Source organism: Lethenteron reissneri, chromosome 10 (assembly GCF_015708825.2).
Source record: "Lethenteron reissneri isolate LAM-NWPU_2019-01 chromosome 10, ASM1570882v1, whole genome shotgun sequence".
NCBI classification, from domain to species: domain Eukaryota; kingdom Metazoa; phylum Chordata; class Hyperoartia; order Petromyzontiformes; family Petromyzontidae; genus Lethenteron; species Lethenteron reissneri.
Window position 1 is genome coordinate 11,764,767 of NC_083788.1, and position 22,673 is coordinate 11,787,439.

The window sequence follows — 22,673 nt, forward strand, 5'->3', positions numbered from 1 at the left end:
AGTCACGTAGAATGGAAATAATAAAATAATAAAAATAATAAATACAAATATATAAACGTTATAAAATAATATAATAATGTAATAGAATAAAATAATAGAATAAATTATTTTATTACGCTTTCTTTTTATTATTTTATTATTTCCATTCTACGTGACTTTACCGAACCAAGAAGATGAATGCCAACTTCGTTGAGCTATCATTTGTGACAGCGAGGTCGCTCCTGAAAAAGAGCTCTGGAGTAGCTCAGTGTGTCCTGCCTCTCTCGCCTGGTAAGCTGTGTGAGATTTTATTCCGGCCACAGCTCACATCAGTGGAAAGTGACATCTGAGCCATTCCTGCCCCCCCCCTCCCCCCATCCATCCTCCAACCCGCACTGACCAGCATGGCGAACTACGGTCAAACAACTCCCGCGACCACCACGGCACGGGGAAGCCTTCATCCAGCAGTGGATTGACACGGGTCTGTTTAAAAAAATACATTGGAGAAAGAGTAAAACATAAAAATGTAATCCTTCACTAACGTTACATAACACACTTGCCAATCTGGCACGACAGCTGTGGGTACGGCTAAAGGTCGACCAACTGACGAGAGAGCGAGCGGCTCGCGATCGTGAAAGTTAGGAGTTCAATTCCTGGATAGGGGGGGGTGGTGTTGACTCAGCCCATCATCCCTCTGGGGTCAATAAAATAGAAACATATGTACGTCAAAAAAGTGACACTTACACCACCCTGACACTTCTTCTTGGTTCTTTCGGTAAAGTCACGTAGACAGGTCTGTCGGAAAGACGCTGTCTTTCCGAAAGACCTGTTCTTCACCCGAGGACGGCTGCTTGCGTTGTGGCCGAAACGTCGTGAGAATTATATTTTATTATGTTTTATTTTTATTATTTTATTATTTCCCTTCTACGTGACTTTGCCGAAAGAACCAAGAAGATGAATCCCTGCAGTCACGAAAGTTTTAAATCACCCTGACATTGTTAATTGATCAGGAGCGGACATGTGGTGGTTTGATATGTGGCGTAGTACTGCTGCATTCCTCTACCGTACATACCCTTCGCCATCGCGTGCCTGGTGGTGACATGTCAGATCAATGTTTCCACACAAATGCCTTCATATTTTAAGCATGACGCGCAGACCACCCCCAAACCGCCATCCCAGTGCTGAGCTCTGCAGTGTTCCCACGTGCATTGTTGTCGCATTGTTAGCTCTGATCCTTTATGCCACACGGGGGTCAAAAAGCCAGGGACGGGAGCAGTGGTCCCGGTCGCCACCCCTCTGCCCCCCTTCTGCCCAAAAGGATGACGACAATCGTCGTGGGCGACTGACACTTTAACATGAAGAGGAATCTTCTTGGTTCTTTCGGTAAAGTCACGTAGAATGGAAATAATAAAATAATAAAAATAAAACATAATTAAATAATTCTCACGACGTTTCGGCCACAACGCAAGCAGCCGTCCTCAGGAGAAGAACAGGTCTGTCGAGAAGACAGACGTCGTGAGAATTATTTTATTATGTTTATTTTTATTATTTTATTACTTCCCTTCTACGTGACTTTACCGAAATAACCAAGAAGATGAATCCCTGCAGTCACGAAAGCTTTAAATCGAAAAATGAAGAGGAATCTCCGGGTTTGTTTTGAAGTCTCCCGTGCAGACAGCGCCGTCGTGCCTCCATTGTTATTAGCTCAGGGGGGGGTCCGACCATCGGTCAGGCGGAGCCCCCCGATATTTGATTTGTCTCGCACCGTCGCAGCTCGAGGCGATTCTATTTCGCGGACTCCTCTGGCCCGAATCGACGTCGTCGTGACGCTCACGGTCTCGAGCATCTAACGCTGTCCGGACGCTACGTCTACGTGAAATGCAGCCCCTGCAGCTGCGTTAGAACATATTTGCAATGTTGCGTTACCGCTCTAATTGAATTAAAATAAAAACGCGGAACGTAAATGAAAGAATTTCATGAAAAAATATATATTTAAACCGCGTTTTTAAAAAGTTCTGTTCTGTTACACTGCTGTTGAAAACAAATTTCGCCACGAGGGGGAGGGCGAGGCACCCCCTGCTTGCCCCACACTCGTCACGATATCACCCCTCGTGCAGACCGCATGCCGACAACAACCAACCAACGACAACAACCAACCAACGACTTCACGCGTAGGTAGGCTTTCGCGCCACGATAGAGGTTTTTTTTTGGGTTAGATCGCGTTAATATATAAATGTGTCGTTAAACCCGCCACCAACCGACATAGCCAATTAGTAAGGGTTGGCCCGTAACGTGCCAATCCGTTACTGGTACAGCAAACCGGTGTGTTGGAGAATAAACGCCACTACATATAAAAATCGAGTACGACGTTTCGCAAATAAACACCACTGGCACCATCAAGCGGACAGCAATTACAATCAGCATCATCAGGCGGACAGTAATTACAACTAGCATCATCAGGCAAAGAGTAATTACAACCACCATCATCAGGCAGACAGTAATTACAACCAGCATCATCAGGCGGACAGCAATTACAAGCAGCACCATCAGGCGGACAGTAATTACAACCAGCTGATCAGGCGGCGAGAAATTACAACCATCATCATCAGGCGGAGAGAAATTACAACCATCATCATCAGGCCGAGAGTAATTACAACCACCATCATCAGGCCGAGAGTAATTACAACCACCACCATCAGGCGGACAGCAATTACAACCACCATCATCAAGCCGAGAGTAATTACAACCACCATCATCAGGCCGAGAGTAATTACAACCAGCACCATCAGGCGGACAGCAATTACAACTAGCAATCCGTAAAGCATTTTTTTTTTACAACGAGCTCAGAGCACGAGCTCAGCCACTTCCTCGGAAGCTGTTGGCGGTTGTCCTCCAAGCGAATGCTTGACGATGCTCATTGGGTCAGGTTACAGATGATGCAGTGGCCCACAATTTTCGACTGCTATCATTCTAGGACCGGATTAAAGGACAGCTGGGCGACCCAAGACCCACGTGACGCAAGACCGTGGAAGTAGGAGCTGGCAGCAGCGATCGACCTTTTTTGGGGCGAGTCTCAACACCTTGCCGAGGACAGGAAGAAGTGAGTGGGGGAGGGGGGAACTCATTGTGGCCTCGTGTCTCATCGGAGATTAAGAGGATTAACTACGTAACTGTCATTACCGTATCCTCCGGATTATAAGACGCACCGGGAAGTAAGACGTGGCCCCAAACCTATGTCATGTGTCAATAAAACAAAGAAAAATATATTTCCAGAATCTGCTCACATACCGGTTGTTAAGATGCGACGCAAATGTTGCTTTCAAATATAGGGGGGGGGGACGGGTCGGACAGCATCTTATAATTTGAAGAATGTAATAAGGATATAATTAGCCCATAATAAGGTCAATGCAACGGATCAATTACCGTCGCCACGCTGTGTAGTAGTAAGTGCCGTCAAACCATGTGAAACTGAACCGGATTGCCGTTCTACAATGAGATTAAATCTATGCGCCTAGCTGCTGACTGCATACTCAGCATAGTGTTCACGTGCGACTGTGTCTTTACATTTTAAAGGTTCCGCCATCAGCATGAATCAGCATTTGTAACCTTGCTAAAGGTGTCAGAAAAATACCAAGATTTACTTTTCCAATATGCTGTGGGTGCCTCTTAAGCCATGGCGCGTCTAAAATTATCGCGAGCTCCCGGCAGAGGTCGCAAACGGGTTTTGATTCCTTACCCGTACCCATACCCGGCCGCACCAGGATCGCAAATGGGTACCCGTACCCTACCCGATACCCGGCTACCCGTACCCGGCCGGGTGTTGGGTAGGGTACGGGTATTAGGTACCCGATTGCGACCTCTGGAATGAAGCCATGTTGCAGGCGCGGGTGGGTTAATTCTAGGAACTTGAATTGTGAGAAGAGACAAGACGTTGGGAAATGAGTGACAAACAGTTACTCACCAGTGACTCACGGTCTACCCGTAACCGTACCCGGCCGCACCAGGGTCGCAAACGGGTACCCGTACCCGGCCGGGTACGGGTAGCCGGGTACGGGTAGCCGGGTATCGGGTACCCGATTGCGACCTCTGGTGCCACCCCCAATGACTGCAACGCCTGGTCCCGGGAAACTGGGATAACCAAAACAAGACAAATACACGACGCGAGATTGACCACATTCTGCCATCTATCTTTCCCCCACGTCAACACCACCACCACCACAACAACAACAACGGTGGCGACGACGACGCAAGGGCCCCTTGCCCACCAACTTGAGTGACTTTGGCCAAACGTTAAATTTAGGGGCGCTTGCAGAATCTGACACCGTTGCCAAGCATACTTCAAAACAGGTTATTTACAGGCTGCTTGTGGCTTACGCTTTTAATTTAATTCACCCGACCACCACCACCACCACCGACGCCATATCCGTGCCACGGTCTCAACAACAACAACTCGCCTAAGAAATCAATAGGAGTGATTTGCGTAATCGGCACGGTCGAATTGGAGACGGGGCTTCCATTGACGTCGCCATCGCGAGTGAATGGTTGTGCAACGGTGCCCCCTACCCCACCCTGCGTGCCTCCTTCTCACAAACGTGGCTCTTGTGTGCCAGTGCAGCAGCAGCAGCACAGCAAAGCCCTCTCGTGCCACACACGTGTCCTGGCATCGTGATTGAGAGGCGGCTTGCGCGCGCAAGTTCTGCTGGAGCTTGTGTCACGCACGCAGCCAACACCACTTTTGGGATTTACTAATAGGGTTTTTCCCCATTTTTCTGGAAACAAAACTGACACCTTTTGCAAGGAATCATGCTTACATTAACCACAATACTTGCAGTCAAATGCAAACAAAACACAATACTCTGATAATTTATGCATTGGCTTTGAAACTGATTGGTCCACACCAGAGACAGCTTTCTTTAGAGCCTAGTCTCATATGGTGTTCGACCAGATGACGCCAAAAGGCGAACACCATATGAGACTAGGCTCTAAAGAAAGCTGTCTCTGGTGTGGACCAATCAGTTTCAAAGACAATGCATAAATTATCAGAGTATAGTTTTTTGTTTGCATTTGACTGCAAGTATTGTGGTTAATGTAAGCATGATTCCTTGCAAAAGGTGTCAGTTTTGTTGCCAGAAAAAAGGGGTAAACCCCTATTAGTATATTTTGGTACTGGCAAAGGAGGTCCCATGACTTTGTTTTTTGTTGTTGTTGCTGCTGCTTTCAAAGACAAACAAACACTCCCCCCACCCCCGGGGTAGCCACACAGAGAGTTGAGGAAAGTCCTCGTCAGCGAGCAATTGCTAAGAACGAAGGCCGCAAAAACAACGGCCAGATCCACGCCCGGATGGCGTCGTCACCCCCACCTCCCCCAGTGCTCATGTTTTACACACAGCACCGGCAGTGCCGGATTAAGCGAAGTGTGGGGCCTGTAGCATATGTTATAAAGGGGCCCTAAATTTTAAAAAAACACACGCATTTTTTTACTTGCATAGTAAAGTAATTGTATTTTTTTTCATTTGCTATACAGCCAGATAATACGACAAATCGCTAAACTTAAACACCCAGTCGTTCATAAAAGTTGAAGGCAGTATAGTACTACAGTAATAGAGCAAGTGCAGAATCAATGAACCGGGATTGATAGCTTGAAAGCATTTGGCGCGGGGCCCTTGCAAGTGCGGGGCCCGTAGCATATGTGGCTACTTTTGCTATTAGGATAATCCGGCACTGACCACCAGGGCACTCAGTTAAGGCTGAGTTGACCTTGGTGAGGCCCAGGGCCAGTTCGCCAGTGCAGATATTTGCCGATTGATGTTGGCTGTGAGCGGGAATCGAACTCAGGCCGCAGGGTTTGCGAATCACCACGCCATCGCTTCTCCCATATGTTTTTGTTATTTTTATAACAGTTATGTCCACTCTTCTTGGTTCTTTCGGTAAAGTCACGCGTTGTGGCCGAAACGTCGTGAGAATTATTTTATTATGTTTTATTTTTATTATTTTATTATTTCCCTTCTACGTGACTTTACCGAAAGAACCAAGAAGATGAATCCCTGCAGTCACGAAAGCTTTAAATCGAAAGTTATGTCCACTGCTTATCAATGGCCATTGCTTTGACAATTTTGGAATCCGATGAGCTATGAAGCTCTTTAACACAGAAGTCCAGGAAACGATGACTTCGCTAGCTCGGAGGGATATACGTTCGATAAAACACAATCTCATTCGCATGTAACTTTGGCGAAGATCTCGTGTAACATTCGTTGCAGAAAATATTACTGACAATTGCCCAGAACACGAGTTTGGTCAATGATGATTTTCTTTATTCTCGTTAAATTGGAAATATTTAGTGTGTGCGAAACAAGTCACTACCGCATCAGTGAGAGCTCCCAGCACGCTCCACAGGAAGACTCTCAAACAATGACAACAGTCAACTTTGTCAGATAATTACGGTGTTAATCTCGGCTTATCTGTAGAAAAAAAAAACACTCGCTCATGCCCCGCTGTGACCCCCCCCCCCCCCCCATGCAACTAATTTCGTGGCATTCCTCTGAAACCATCTGCCAAAGGGACCTTTGCACCGAATGATTGGCCGCTGTTACAGCGAAACGTTAACGTTTTCCCTCTCCATTTTCACGTGAAGACAGCCATCGAGGACAAAGCCCCCTTTTTTTCGGCCGTCACATCACCGGCACCTTTCCTGACCTTTGCCGATACCCCCCAATGTTGACCCACACACACCAAAGGCAAATGTCCCCCGTATAGCTTTGACATGCTGTTGGGGCAAGTGCTGTTAGCGAGCAATTATCAAGAAGGCCGGCACGGCACACGAGTGGGTGGGTGGGTGCGTGGGTGGGTGGCCAGCACCACGCCCGGCCGCCTTTGTCTCCCCAGCGGCGATGATTGTACACACTTCACCAGGTACTCATTTGAGGCTGGGTCGACCTAGGAAGGCCCAGGACCGGTTCAGATAATCGTCACCGGTGTAGGGCGTGAGTGGGAATCGAACTCGGGTCGCCGGTTTCAAAGCGCAGCGTAGCGCTAACCGCTACCCGACCCACACGATGCACAACACACCACTGGCCGCTCGTTATTTTGAGGTGCGCTGTCAAACGTTGCGACTCCGTCTACAGAGCCGTGTAAAATAGACGCACTTCTTGGTCGGGCTTTTGAAACTGACCGGGAATTATAAGAGCGAGACGTGGAAGAATGAACGCAGGTGATCCCCAGGGCTTCATCCCGCACTCGACATTTTACCGGCACGCTGCTGCTACGCTAGAATTGAGTACGGATTCTCGGCGTAAGGTACTACCACTAGAGTACAAAGCATGCACTTCATTCCATGACAATCCTATATCATTGTGCCATGCATTAATATAATCCCATCAACAGATTGATATAGGGTACAATCAGTGAAATGTCAAGCTCCTTGTAAATAGGGCCCTACATTGAACGATTTTATTCTGGTAAATATGAATAAAATACCAATTTCCGGGGTCTCAATGGGATGGGGGTGGGGTTGGACTTGTGGGGGGAGGGGACATCGCCCCCGCTTGGTAAAATGAGGACAACACAAGGCGTAGCGGCATGGATGTGGCTGGTTGCCAAGATCATCGTTCGGTAGGTTTCCGACTCAAATGTAGGCACTGGTGACCTCTCCAAAACATCCGATCTGTATTCCACGTAAACTATAAACTTTTTTTATTTCACCATCAAGTGGCTCTATTTTACCATCATGTGGATATTTATAGCGACCAATATTTATAGCGACCAAGTACTCTAAATGCTCGTTGATTCTAAATGTGGAGGGAACACTCAGAGGATCCGGAGAAAACTTCACGCGACCACGGGGCGAGAGAGAGAGAGAGAGCATGCCAACTTCAAATATACAGCAGCAGGCGTCAGGGTCAGAGATCGAACCCACGACCTCCTGTATTCCAGGCGAGGGAGTCAACATCTCCTCGCCACGTGGAGACTGCCTGCGTGGTGCGATTCGCGAGTCCCGATCCCATCGCTTATGAGATCGTGCTGCAGCCGCAGCAGCTACTTGCTGCAGCAACGTCCTGCTGCTGCTGCTGCTACTGCAACAGCTGTCACCCGGTCCTAGAGTTCTCACCGAGGTTAGGGAAGAACGCTGCTGCTGTGCGAACAGAGTGCAACAACGCGGGCGTCCAGAAAAAAACAGCCTCATGTCGAGACCCAGACATCGTCCTGAATTTGTTATTCCTCGAAGGCACCGATGTGACCGTCAACAGGACAGTGCGCACATCTCATTCGCGAATGAAAACATTGATAGCCACGGGAGTGCGACTGTGGCCATGCAAAACCCCCAAACCTATGGACCAGATAGCAATCCACTGTAGCCTGCGCTCCTTCCGTCGGAGGAACAGCAGAACGACACAAACTCTCTCTCTCTCTCTCTGCTGAAGCCCTCTCGTCGTGGCTATCATCATGCGCAATAATAGAATAGCTGCATGTAAATGTGAAGGGTACCGTGTGTATGTATGTGTATGTACAGGGGGTATGTGCGTGTGGGTGTGTGCGTGTGTGTGAGTGTGTGTGTGCGGGGAGCGGTAGTGCAGCGGTTAGCGCGCTGCGCTACAAACCTGGCAACCCGGGTTCGATTGCCGCTCACGGTCAACACCGGTGACGATTATCTGAACCGGTCCTGGACCTCCCCTAGTTCGACTCGGCATCAAATGAGTACCTGGTGCGGTGTGTACACATCACCACTCGGGAGACAAAGGCGGCCGGGCGTGGTGCTGATCACCCACCCCCTCGTGCGCTGTATATGCCTTCATAGGTGCTCGCTAACAGTTTGTGTGTACTACAACAACAACGGAGGGCAGATAAGCGACGCTCACAACAACAAGCGTAACAAACGACGGATAAAATGCATCAAGTTGACACGGTAGGGGGCACAAGCTGGCGCATCATCTCAGTCAGGCAACCCGTGGCACCCGGGTCTGTCCCGTGACCTCCTGTCAGCGAGCAATCGAAACTTCACGGAGCCTCGAAGTGCACCTGGCCTGGCATAAGCGCCCTGGCGACGTCACCGCCACTCAGTGGCGAATGGCGGTTGTCGTTGTTGTTGTGTACGTGTGAATCTGTGACGTAAGTATGCATGGTGAACTTATTTCGCGCCGTACGTAGCTAACCGTGGCAAGGCACGAGGGATTGGTGGTTGTGATCATCGTTCAAAGCCACCCGCCTTTCTCCACACTTCACACCGCACGGCTCCCTCGCCACCACGATCGTCGTTATGGACCACGCTCAATCGTCTGCCGCGTGGATGTCGCAGGCGTCTGCAATGCAGCCAGCATCTGCACAGGGAAAGCGACATTCATCGCCTCGTCTCCGTGGGTGAACGTGCCTCTACAGGACGCGTTCCATTTTCTCGTTACTGCCACACGTGGCAATCGGCCATCAGTCCTTTCTGGCCATGGAACGTTTGTTTTTGTGCGAGCCCACTCTTCATGTCGTTTGAACGGTGCCATCAACCTGCGTAATGTTATATTATGAACGTTGGATGTTCTATGCTGCATTAATGGTAATGTGTGTGGATGTGTGTGTGTACAAATTCTAGGTAATGTCTAAAGAATCGGTATACACAAAACATAGAAAATATATACAAATTTAGTGCAAAAAAATTCACGCTGTAAATATCACGTGTCGTTGTTGTTGTCCCAGCAGTAAATGTAACATCGAGTGCTCTTGTATTGCTCGTAAATTACCACTTCATAAAATATTAATCGTATTTAATTCTCACGTTTCGTTTCTTCTTTCGCGTATTTATTGGCACGAGTCAATCTAAAACAAAGTATCGTTTTTTTTTTAAATCTCACAAAAAATAATTACTGTAAATGAAACACGAAAAACAATTATGAGTGGGGAAAAAAAATCTGCGTATTGTTTATGTACAATTCAACATAATAATGAGCGTGTCGATTGATGCGTGATGGTGTATACCCCAAGGAAGCCGGTGTTTGTACAGACCCACGTCCACATCACGGGGAACCCATCAGCTTGTCGAGCCGATTGACAACGATCATTACCACCTCAACGGGAGGTGTCTCGTCATTTACTTTGATCCACAGATACCGTTGAATATAATAGTATCGATACGAGTTGACGGCCCTTCGTACATCCACTGCTAGATGAAGGCGTGCCCATACCGTTGTTTCACCAGACTTTACTTGCCTGTGAGTGCGTGTTCGTGAAGGGAGGTGGGTGCGGGGGATGTGGGGGGGGGGTGAAAGAGGGGTGAAGGGTGGGGGGTGAAGGGTAGGGGGATGAAGGGGGGGAGTCAAAGAAGGGAGGGTAAAGGGTGGGGGGTGGGTGAAGGGTGGGGGTATGAAGGGGGGGGGGGGTCAAAGAAGGGAGGGTGAAGGGTGGGGGTAGTGAAGGGGGTGGGGGGGTGTCCGGTGAGGGGGACAAGGGTGAAGGGGGTGTGAAGGGTGGGGGAGTGAAGGGGTGGGGGTGAAGGACTGGTTCAGGTATCACTCACTCACCACACGTGTGATCCGCGGCAGGCAATTGGACTTGTTCGCGGCGCGATGCTCGCACCGTTGCGCCACCGCTCCCTTCTGCCCTGCTGATCACGGGTTTCCCAAAACGTCGACCGTAGCCCGCAACCGGGGGGAGCGTGGAGCGAGGGGGTGGGGGCGTGCAGAGGCATTCAGTTGCACGAATGTCACCCGCAAACCAAACTCGTAGCCCAACGGGAGGAGGTGGAGGGGGGGAGGAGGAGGAGGATGGAGGGGAGGGGGTGAGTTTCACGTGGTTACACCGCGCTTAAAAGGTGTCGCGTTTGCAACACGACCAGAAGAAGCCAGCAGATCCAGGCGGTGCCCGCGACTGACGACGTGAAACTCACGAGGCCTCGGTTCGATTCCCAGCCATAGCTTACACCAGTGGCCAGTCGTATCGTAGCTGGTGCGTAGGGGATCCTTGGTGGTCCATACCCTTGACCAACCCACACTGACCGGGGTGGTGAAGTATGGCCAGGTAACGCCCCCATCACCGACACGGAGTAGGGGAGGACACTTTCCATTGAGCACGGTTGGCTACGTACGGTGCGAAATAAGTTCAACGTACGTATACGAATGGAAATCTAGATGGCCGAAATCAAACCTGTTGTTTACAAGACCCAGCATTTTTAAACGGTTACGTCATTCTTTTTGTTAAACGTCAATTAATGAAGTTGGCAAGACTCGATAGCGCGTGTCAATATTGTGTAGCCACAACTCGGCCACAACCAGGCCTAACCTCCTTGCTCCCAAAATGCAATTCGAACGAAACATTTTTTTGTTACTTACCATTAACGGAGCCCTTGAATTCACATCGCTATTTGTGTCTCGATTGTTGTCCTTCACCCGCGCCTCCGATGAGCACGTTCGGCTACGTACGGTGCGAAAAAAGTTCAACACACACCCACACACATTTGCACTGGGTATAGTCATCTTTAGACCGCGATTCAACCCAGGCGGTTTCGCAAATTTGCCACTGACGTTGAGCCGTGACCGGGCAAATGGGTTTATTTCTTTTTTATTTGCAACACGAGTGAAAGCGTGCCAACAACCGCTGGCGCCGCCGCTCCTAACCACTCCACCCCACGTGCGCATGGGGCAGTGGGCTGCCCCACATGCTCCCAACGCGAGCGGCGGGCCGGCTGATTGCTTGCTGCTGATGCTGCTGCTGAATGTATGTACGTATGTAGAACTTCTTTCGCACCCTATGCAGCCAAACCCCGGTGCTTAATCGAAGGTGCGGCAAAATGTTCAGGAGCTGAATGCCATCGTCGAGGCCTCGCCGTCTGCGAGAGGGCTTCGGGAGAGAGAGAGAGAGTTCGTGGAGCACTGCGTCATTGATGTCTGTACCGATGTTGGACTCATATCGTAATCCGTACGTAGCCAAACGTACTCATCGGAGGTGCGGGGGAGGGCAGTTTTAAACAAATGAGTTTGTCAATCTAGGTGATGATTTAAAAGTCCATGGCTCACAGTGGCTTCCTAATATCGGAAGAAAGAGCGTTCCAGGGGGACCGCAGTAGGGCATCCGAAAGCGTGCGATGCAGTGTCCGTCTTTGTTCGATGGCCGAGCTAAAAGCCGCTGCTGCTGCTGTTGCTGCTGCGAGGATGGTCGGAGTTCGCGTGTCGGTGTCTGCTCCCTTGACGAGATCGGCGAGGTAATTGCGTTTCATTTGTGGCAAGCACGTTGTGTGTAACGAGCGCGACCTTATAATTCCGCTGCTGCTGCTGCTGCTGCCGGGCGATATTTGGGTAACAGCGACCACAGTCCAGACACAGGAGGGAGGGGAGGGGGTCTCCTTAAAGCGGCCAATTTCTTATTTTACGAGCGGACTCCCGCTGGACGCGGCTTGGCACGCAAATATCCATACTCTCCCGGGGAGTTCCGGATGAGGGCCTTGTGCTTCTGTTACGTTATCTAAGCCGCAACTAGAAACCTGTAAACAGCAACGTCATTTTCCGTCCGGGCCGCTCGTTCCGTGACCACATCAATCAGCGCCGGAGAGAAAAGAGCCACCCTTGGTGGCCAAGCGAAAGGTGGCAAAGGGCAAAAAAATGCAACCGCTGCTGGAAAGAAAAAAAAACGAAAAACCCATTTTGTCCCAAAGGCTCGTAGATTGATGGACGATAAATATATTGTTTTACCGGCTGAACCAAACCACGATATTTGCCACTACATTGCAGTGTGCGTGGGTCCGCTTGGCAGGAGCTCGCACTACGTGCATATTGTGCGACAAAAGAAGTGACAGCGTTGTATCAGAGGTGGCCAACGGGGTAAAGGTGCAGACCCTGCAACTGCCTGCTCACACGCCGCTGCCGGCGAGAGGGCCTCCCAACTGCAGAGAGATAGTTCTAGAGGTCTCCTCCAAATGGGTACTTGGCCTACAGATGTCTTGGACGACATGGGAGTCGTCGTAGGTTAAACCTCACCGCACGCCGGCCCTCCCGATCGGCTAGCCGCGGTGTCACCCACGATTTAGACGCTGGCGGGGTTGAGTTAGCAGGCAGGGTGGACATCTCTGTCAAAGAGCTTTATAGCTCATCGGATTCCTCCAGTATAAATTCATGTTCTGGTTCTGGCCGGAGGGGGGGGGGGGTCCAGTAACTCGCACCGGTGTTCCAATTGCCGCGCCAGAAGGCGTCGCGTGTGCTAACAAAGACTCGGAAGTTCCAGTGTTCTAACAAACACACCACGGCAGCATCCGCGAAATGTTTTTTTTTTGTTAAACTATTAAAAAAATGTACACACTCTGGAACTGCATAACATGTACATTAACTACTGAAACATGTACAACACAATAGGATTGAATAAACTGTGGTGTTTCAGAGTTAACGCTTGTGATAATAATAATAACGCAATTTGTAATCGGCACACACATGTCGCGAAACGTACAAAACGTACTTCGATCGCGATCAACGATTTGTGATATAGAATTGTAATCGTCGCCATCATCATCATAATCATCGGCCATGGTCGATCCACTGCTGGATGAAGGTCTCCCGAAGCCACCAACCATCTCTCACGGCCCTGCGATGCACTCATTAACGTTGCATAAACATACCACGTGAAACGCAACACTGGGAGCAAAAACCCCTCCTTTAATGAAATCAACAATAAAATATAATTCGAGCGCATGACATGACGTTTCCGGCTTAGGCTTGTTAGCAAAACAATTAGATTAAAGTGTCAGCTAAATTAATTATACCTTATTTATTTCGTACTGATATGTGCATTGTTCATAATTGGCCATCATCATCGTCATCGTATTCAGCCATGTCTATCCACTGCTGAATGAAGAACCTCCCCCAAACTCCATCATCGACCATTCTTGATTTGAAGCTTTCGTGACTGCAGGAATCCATACTTTTTGGTTCTTTCGGTAAAGTCACGTAGGTATAAATAAATACAATAATCACGACGTTTCGGGCGCAACACAAGCGTCCTTCGTCAGGTGGGAAAGCATTGTCTGCTGCTGATGCAGACTGTTTGGGGGAGGTCTGTTTTAAAAGTCTGCATCAGCAGCAGACCATGCTTTCCTACCTGATGAAGGACGCTTGTGTTGCACCCGAAACGTCGTGATCCATCGACCATCTGTCTCTCGTGAACCTCGCGGTGCACCTGTAACCACGCGTTGACCGCACTTTTACTTTCCTTCAGAAGCACCGCAATCGGCGTGCTCCTCATTGCAAATGCGAAGCAAGCGCGACGCGCTGGAAAGGCATTTTGTGCGTTTCAGATTTTGTTCCATTCGCTCCGTCGACGTCCAGATTTCTGATCCCCGGAGGTCGCAACGGGGCTACGCGCGATGGCTGAAAACGCTCTGCTGCGGGCGCGTTGCGACTGACTCAAATAAGCGTTGATGCGTGATGGTATGACATTCATCTTCTTGGTTCTTTCGGTAAAATCACGTAGAATGGAAATAATAAAATAATAAAAATAAAACCATAATAACATAATTCTCACGACGTTTCGGCCACAACGCAAGCAGCCGTCCTCAGGTGAAGACCATGACATTCATGAGCCCTTTCTGGGATTTGATTGAGAGGCTGTATATGGTCCGTGGTGTAAAAAAAATATTTTAAAATCGTAAATCCAACTTGCTCACGTCATTGGCTGGCCTCGAAAGTGCCCTTCACGTGTGCCCCTGTGATGCGCGCCGTGCCGATACATCGATCCTTCTTCAGCGTTGGCTGCTTGTCTCACTTTCGGAATTTGAGAATGGCAGATACTTGTAGCATATTTTAATTTCCGCACAGAACACTTCCTGAGTAGGTCCATTAACTGTTTTGACAGGTGAATCGGGCTGCGTTGACGATGTCCAAAATCGTTTCATCCTACCTGCGTGGGAGCTTTCCCTGCCCTTCCACACTGAGAAGGGCAGGGCAATGGCTTACTCCTTCGCCTGTGACATCTGGGGGACCTCCTATTTCTCTGAAACCCGATGGGGTTGTTTTTCTTCTTCTGGCCGGTATGATGTTTCATGCGTGCAGAGATCTGCAGCTACGCGCACTCTTCAAGAATTCCCTTGACAATTATTGGCTTTTCAACCCATTGTTTGACGGCCCAAAGCTCACATTCTTCACACACCACAGTCCCTTTAGAAACAGGCAAAAACTTATTAGCAGTGCCAGCGGCATCAAACGCACATCGTAAATAATAAATGACGGCTGTGACGAACACGGAACCGAGTGGACCTTACTTCACATGCACGCGAAATATATATATATGCGTGTGTACGGACACTCAAAACCTCGCCAAACACCGGATCGTGTTTGGAATGCACCCTCTATTCTCGCTACACTTCACCATCTACTGGAATGTGTTGCAATAAATAGCAGTTTTCATCGCCTACAATAGCGACGAGCCTTAAAAGGCCCGTATCGTGTTGACAGTCGGCGTTGCGCCAACATCTTCCGCCGCTTTCGCTAAACTAAACTATTTTCATTTGACCAGGTAAGGCCCCACTGACCTATTTAGCTCTTTTTTTTCAGAAGCGACCTGGCTAACGCAAATTATAGCTCAACGAAGTGGCTATATCACGTGGACATTAAGAGCAGCCGAATACTCGAAACGCCGTGACGTTGATTCTAAACGTGGAGGGAAAAACCGGAGGACCCGCAGAAAAATCCACGCGACCACGGGGAGAGAGAGAGAGACACAACGCAAACTCCAAATACACAGCAGCAGGCGTCAGGGGTCGGGATCGAACCCACGACCTCCTGTGTACCAGGCGAGAGATCTCTCCTAGGTCAAGGCTGCTCCGTTGTGTCCTAACCGACCATGGTGATGGTAGCACGGACCCCTTAGGCCGGATTAATCATTGATAGTCGCAGGTACCCACGACATCACTTTTTCCACTCGCCGTGGCCCCTGCTCTTTGTTGCCGCTGCCTCTCCCCTCTCTCCTTCACCTGGGTGAACCCAACCCGATCCGTGGAAACCAGACGCCGCCTCCGGCCCGCGAGCGGAGCGAACGAGCGAGCGAGATCCCACCCCCACCACCCCCACGCGTGCGTGCGGCAGAGCGCCTGTGGATAAACGAGCGCGAGCACCGGGCCCGTGTGAAAGAGGTGGTTTTCGATTTCTCACCACGAGCGAAAATATGCCCTCTGGTCCCTCCAGTATACTGGAAGCCAGGAGTTGACAACCTACATCTCGTGACTTTGTTTCATGTGGAACGTGACCTCGTTTCATGTGGCCCATGACCGTGTTTCATGTGTCCCATGACCGTGTTTCATGTGTCCCATGACCATGTTTCACGTGGCCCGTGACCGTGTTCCATGTGTCCCATGACCGTGTTTCATGTGGCCCATGACCTTATGTCATGTGGCCCATGACCGTGTTTCATGTGTCCCATGACCATGTTTCATGTGGCCCATGATTGTGTTTCATGTGTCCCATGACCGTGTTTCATGTGGCCCATGACCTTATGTCATGTGGCCCATGACCGTGTTTCATGTGGCCCATCACCTTGTTTCATGTGGCCCATCACCTTGTTTCATGTGGCCCATGACCGTGTTCATGTGGCCCATGACCGTGTTTCATGTGGCCCATGACCTTATGTCATGTGGCCCATGACCGTGTTTCATGTGGCCCATCACCTTGTTTCATGTGGCCCATGACCATATTTCATTTGGCCCATGACCTTATGTCATGTGGCCCATGACCGTGTTTCATGTGGCCCATCACCTTGTTACATGTGGCCCATGACCATGTTTCATGTGGCTCATGACAATGCTTCGTGTGGCTCGTGACTTTTGCTTCGTGTGGCCCGTGACAATGCTACGTGTGGCCCGTGACTTTGCTTCATATATATTTGGACCTGGAATATATTGAACCTGGCTACACTGAGTTTTGGGGCAGTGATGTCGCCACTTGTTGCAGAGGTTCGCACATGCGGCCGCCCTGGTTACTACTGCGGGTGTATTTACCATGATATCCTGTGGTCACATTTTTTCCAAATTTGAAAAGTGATTTAAAAATTACTTCATTGGTAAACTTGCAGCAATCATCGCCCACTACTGTTAAACCCTTAGAAGGAACCTCCTATAAAAATAATCGTGAGACTCAATTAATCTTCCTACGTAAACGACCATAATTATTTTGATTATTTCAGTGCCACGCTAAATTACTTATGTCAATGCAAGGGGCCTCCTCCAGTGAGTCACGCAGTGTTCTTCACTCATTTTCAGAGGGGGCCACTTTCGGAATTTGACAGGACGTCGTATATTGTGGGTGGGGGGGGGCGCACGTCAAGGGCCGCACCAAAAGCCACCAGAGACCACCAATGGCCCGCGAGGCTTTGCGATGAAGAACACCGCACTAAAGGTAATGGATAGTCCTGCTCGGGCCCCGAGCGAGGAAAGCATTCCCCACCCCTTCCCCGTACACGGCACAAACGCGCGCGCGAGTACACAGGCCAATGTCAAGGTGCCCTCGTGCTCGAATCAAACCTTTGCCCATCCTTAATAGGAACCCTATTAGGTTTGGGGAGAGCTCAAAATTCAACTTCCCTACAGCCTAGACGAGTCTCCCCGTTGTGACAACAACCTCTTGGCGCTCGATGGGCGTCGCGGTCGTTTTACGGACCCCCCTGGGAGGGATCACGGGTCGAGCCCACCCTTGCTGGGAGTTTAGTTCCGTGATCCCATGATACTCGGAGCCCCCCCCCCCCCCCATGCTTAATTTGCTTGAGCCGTATTTTAGCCGTATTTTAGCCGTATTTTTCACCTGTGCACAGCGATAAACACACACGTACGTTGCACTTCTTTTACACCGTGCGTAGCCAACCGCAAGGTGCAAAGATAAAATATCGCTAAATGTTATTTTACATGCAGAGTTGTTTGACACGTAGCACGCTTTCGCCACCAATATTATGATTCGTAGTTGATTTTTCGGAGCGGGGGGTCGGGTCGCGTGAGTAAAACGTGTGTCGTGGTACCCTCCTCCACGCGACGCAACCAGTTAATAAAGGCGTCGCTTCAACAAGCGTGCCAATGTATATGACTGCTTCGGTGTGTTGGAGAGAGAGGCGATCCACACGTTTAACAATTGCGTGTGACGTTTCACTCATAGTTACAACAAGCATCATCAGACAGTTGCCAGATATCTGAAAATGCCCTTCAGTCTTGGGCGGGAATATTGTTGTTAAAATGTGACAATTTTTTTGTGTTGGGCTTCTATTGAGTGAATGCAATTCTCGCGATACACATCGTATACATTGTGTGAATAAATAGATGCAATTCAGTGACATAAGTGCCATTGTTTTACTGAATCAGAGCCAATCTCCCATTTCTGTACCATAATGCGATGTTAATTCAGGTTTCACAAACGTAACTAAGATACTTTAACGACGTTTCTCCAAAATCGTGCAAATTCCAAAATCCACCGATTGATGTTGGAAGTTCCCAGAAATGTTCCACATAACAGAAAGCCAATGTGGGTGTCCCGAGCACGTAAAAAATATATATTTTATCACCCGCTTGGTCAAAACAGCAAGCTTTCTACTCAACAATGGCCATCGAACAAGACTCGCCTGTACCTCCGCGAGAAAGTTAAGCGACGCTGTTCGTGCCATCAAGACTAAAGGGTAGGGAGGGTCACTGCTCGGGGAGTGAGAGATTGACGATGTCAGTTCTATCTTAAGACCACCTGGCTACACTCGGCAGATTGTGGAGAAAACTCTACGGCCACGGCTCACGATTTAGCCAGCTGTCACATCCACGTTTGGCTCATCACACACTCACGGAACAGATTTCGATTTCACGCGAAACTCCCTGGCCGGCGCTAAGCTCCTCGCTCTGGAAACCTACGGTGTTTAACGGAAACTGTAAACTGGAAACGGTAGCGGTCCAGTGGCACCAGGAATGTCCCTTGTTTTGTCGTCCGTCTACTGACCTGGCTGCTGTAGTAAAAATGACTGCATGTTATGGAGAATTCCGGGAGAACTTTCTCGCAAGTTTTTACGTAATCCACGATGTTAGGCCTCGGAACTGGGCACGATTTACAGCCGCAACTGCACCGCAGTGGCGAGATGTTAACTACCTCGCCTGGTATACAGGAGGTTGTGGGTCCGATCCCGACCGTTGACTCGTGTGTATTTGGAGTTTAAATGTTCTCGCCATGGTCGCGTGGATTTTTATCCAGGTCCTCCGGTGTCTCCCTGCATAATTATAAACATGCGCTTACAGTATTTGGCTGCTATAAATTTCCACGTTATGATAAGCCACTTCGTTGAGCTATCAATTGTTGGCAAGGTTGCTTCTGAAAAAGAGCTGCATAGCTCAGTGGGGCCTTGCCTCGTGAAATAAAATGATAAAGTAAAATAGTATTTTTTTCCTTCTTTAATCCCGAACTTAAGTTCGACTCGGATTAGTCAAGTAAACAAAGTTCACGTGCTCTGTGGCCAATTGTGGGCCTCTGCTCGTCATGATAGAATTGCTGCAAATGCCTGGAAGAAATGGGCTTCAGTCACGTGTTCCCTCTGAAGTAATGAGAGGCATTGCATTTCCGGCGGAGCAAATGTACAGACGCTTTCACAACTCAATGTGGAGCCACGTTGCACAATTGCAAGAGAGTATTTGTTTAAAAAGAAAAACAAAGCTTGCTGACCCAAAATAGCCTGTTGTGTGTTAGTGTTGTCGGACGGACAATATATCAACAATTAAAAAAGTCTAAAATTATATCTTACCCTTTTTCCCAGTTGTATTCAAATTATGCTATTTGTGTCACACTATCAGAGTGGTCAAGTCAGAACTCTTGCAGAAAGTTGCATCACCCCGTGTGTTTGACAACAGCCCGTGGACGTAGATAACGCAGAACTACTTACTATATGCCCTGACGAAATCTTTACATCCACAGACTAGGGAGGGTAGGCACTGTCTCAACACCCCGTTACATAAACAGATGAATGTTTGCCGCACAGGCAGTCAAAGCAGTATTTGTAGTTTTCGGAGCTGGAGTTTTGACAAAGAAGTATGAGGCTGAGACCATCAACTCGTTACACTTGAGGTTGCTGCCCAAATTTAAACGCAGGATTTCGGTAGCGATGGCTCAGTGTTATGACCCCTGCTCTCTCCCCAATCACCACATTAGTTTTAAAGGTCAAGGTGTGCCCGGTCCACAGGGGATCACGAATATAGAATTACTCATTTAATGAGGAGGGTCACAGCGGGGTCTAAAATACTCGTTCCCAGGAAGATCCCACATTGGGTTGGTTGACCAATACTAATGACATCGTGGCGGTCGATTTTCGTATCATGGGATGACACCATAGAACCTGGAAGGATGCCATGACAACACCGGAGGAGAGCGTACAAAGCTCCACACACACGGAGGTCCTGCTTGCTGCGAGTATAACGAGTGGGGGCGCAGCGGTGATGAGATGTTAACTCGCTCGCCTTGTATGCAGCAGATCGTGGATTCGATCCCGACCGCTGACGCCTGCTGCTGTATATTTGGAGTGTTCGTTTCTCTCTCCCCCCGTGGTCGCGTGGATTTTTTTCTCGGAGTCCTCCGGTGTTTCCTTCCAAATTTAGAAACAAAATACGTTGCGAGTATTTGGCTGCTGCTATGCCATTTCCACGTGATGAGCCACTTCGTTGAGCTATAATTTGTGATTGCCATGTCGCTTCTGAAAAAGAGCGAAATAGCTCAGGGGGCCATAACCTGATAAAATAAAATAAAACGTTTAGTTTAATAGTTTCATTGTTAACTGGCTCTCTCTCTCTACATATCAGACATGAACAATATTCCCACGGATCACGCAAGGGGGCTCTAGAAAAGGGCTCATCTACAGCATATTTGGCTTTCACTTCCACGCTGGCTCGGACGTCTTGGAATAAATACATAGAAAAGCACCCGCAACTTTAACCCACCAGACGCGGACCTGCCTTGCAACTCGCATCGCACCCATTCACACCGTTTTGGTTGGGCAGAGGCGGCTTTCAACTGCCGCGTCAGGACATCGTACTGACGCGGGCTGTATTACAAGTCCGGGTTGCGCTATTCTTGCGTTCGGCGTCTTGCGTTAGAATTAACGACGTCCATTTCGGCCAGATGACAGGGTGGCATTAAGTCTCGCGTTCAACGTGTGGCACGAAAACACCGTGACAGGTGGAGACCACCGCGAGGAGGGGGACCCAACCGTCTCCTCCCATATTCTTAGGTTTTTTCGGTAAAGTCACGTAGGTAAAACATTTTAATTAATAAAAGTAAAAGAAAAAGAAAAAAGAAAAACGTCGTGATTTTTTTATTTTACTTTTATTAATTTACATTTTTTACCTACGTGACTTTAACGAAAAAAACCTAAGAATATGAATCCTTGCAGTCACGAAAGCTTCAAATCTAGAATCAACCGTCTCCCGCCCCACCGAGATATAAACACGGGGGTGGGATGGGTGGGATGGGTGGTGGTGGTATTGGCCCTTGTGAAAGGCGGGCGGGCGGGCGGGGGGGCGGCGCAGCGAGCAGGGGACGTGGCGTCGAGTCTCTCTAAAGACGTCAACTCAACAGCTGTCCGCTGAGCGAGTTGCTCGCCGCAGAATGCGAGCACAGAGGGCAGCACCACGTGACTGGTATCCGCCCTCTCAGGGTTGTCGGCTTAACGGAACGGGCTATTTTTTTTATTTAACCAGGTACGCTACCACTGAGCTATGGAGCGCTCTTCTTTTCGTTCTTTAGAAGTGGCATGGCCACGAATGATAGCTTAACGAAGTTGGCTTACCATGTGCACATTTACAGCAGCCAAGGACTCTACACGCGTGACGTTGCGTGTGAGAGCATGCGCATCGTTGCGGTGCAGAAATACCCTCCCGTCTGTGCAAACGCACAGAACCATTTATGTTTCATTTTACCAGGTAAGGCCCACTGAGCGACCTGGTCGCAAATGATAGCTCAAAGAAGTGGCTTATCACGTTGAAATGTATAGCAGCCAAATACTCTAAACACACGTTAATTCTAAAACGTGGAGGGGAAAAAACTGGAGGACGCGGAGAAAAATCCACGCGACCACAGGGAGAGGCACGCAAACTCCAAATATACAGCAGCAGGCGTCAGGGTCGGGACCGAACCCACGACCTCCTGTATACCAGGCGAGGTAGTTAACATCTCCGAGTCGCGTTGCACCCGTGCCTCCCCACTGTTTTTCAACCTCAGAGTCTCCCGATCTCCGAAGCGATGTGACTATTATACGTAACATCCATGAAGGGTTATGTCGAGGCAGCTACAATGTATACATGTTTATTTAGATTATTTTCGCTGCTATAAATTTTCACGTGATAAGCCACTATGCTGAGCTATTATTTGTGACCAGGTCGTTTCTGAACAATAAGTTAATAGCTCAGTGGGCTTTACCTGGTAAGATTTAAAAAAAAATGTTTCTTTAAACTTTAATATTTTTTGCAAGTGATTTGCTTACCTTTCCAATACGATGCACTGCTTTCGTCTTCACGTATCGTTTTGTTGTTGTAACTTTTTTTTCACCCGCCCCTACTGCTCATCGGATTCCTCCAGCTTAAATATTCCGACATTAATGTTTAGAGAGCGGCGAGTGCGACAACTTTGGCGTTGAACGATCCACGTGGAGCATGGCAGTCCCCACGCTTCTCCCCCTCCCCCCAATCACTACCCCCTTCTAGATACAATCTTGGCAAGTTTCTGGTTGCTGTCGGAAGATAA

The 22,673-nt window shown here is 48.9% G+C and overlaps 1 long non-coding RNA gene across 3 annotated transcripts in view; it reads left to right on the forward strand.

Moving 5' to 3' along the window:
* Positions 1-2,045: 2,045 nt before the first annotated feature.
* Positions 2,046-22,673, forward strand: part of LOC133340690 (uncharacterized) — a 53,406-nt gene continuing 32,778 nt past the window's right edge. For 2 of the 3 annotated variants that reach the window (XR_009754927.1, XR_009754926.1), the window contains exons 1-2: positions 2,584-2,715; positions 2,954-3,079. This is a non-coding gene — a long non-coding RNA (uncharacterized LOC133340690). Of the gene's footprint in view, positions 2,155-2,583; positions 2,716-2,953; positions 3,080-22,673 lie in introns of those variants that run through there. The other variant, XR_009754928.1, reaches the window with a different exon arrangement.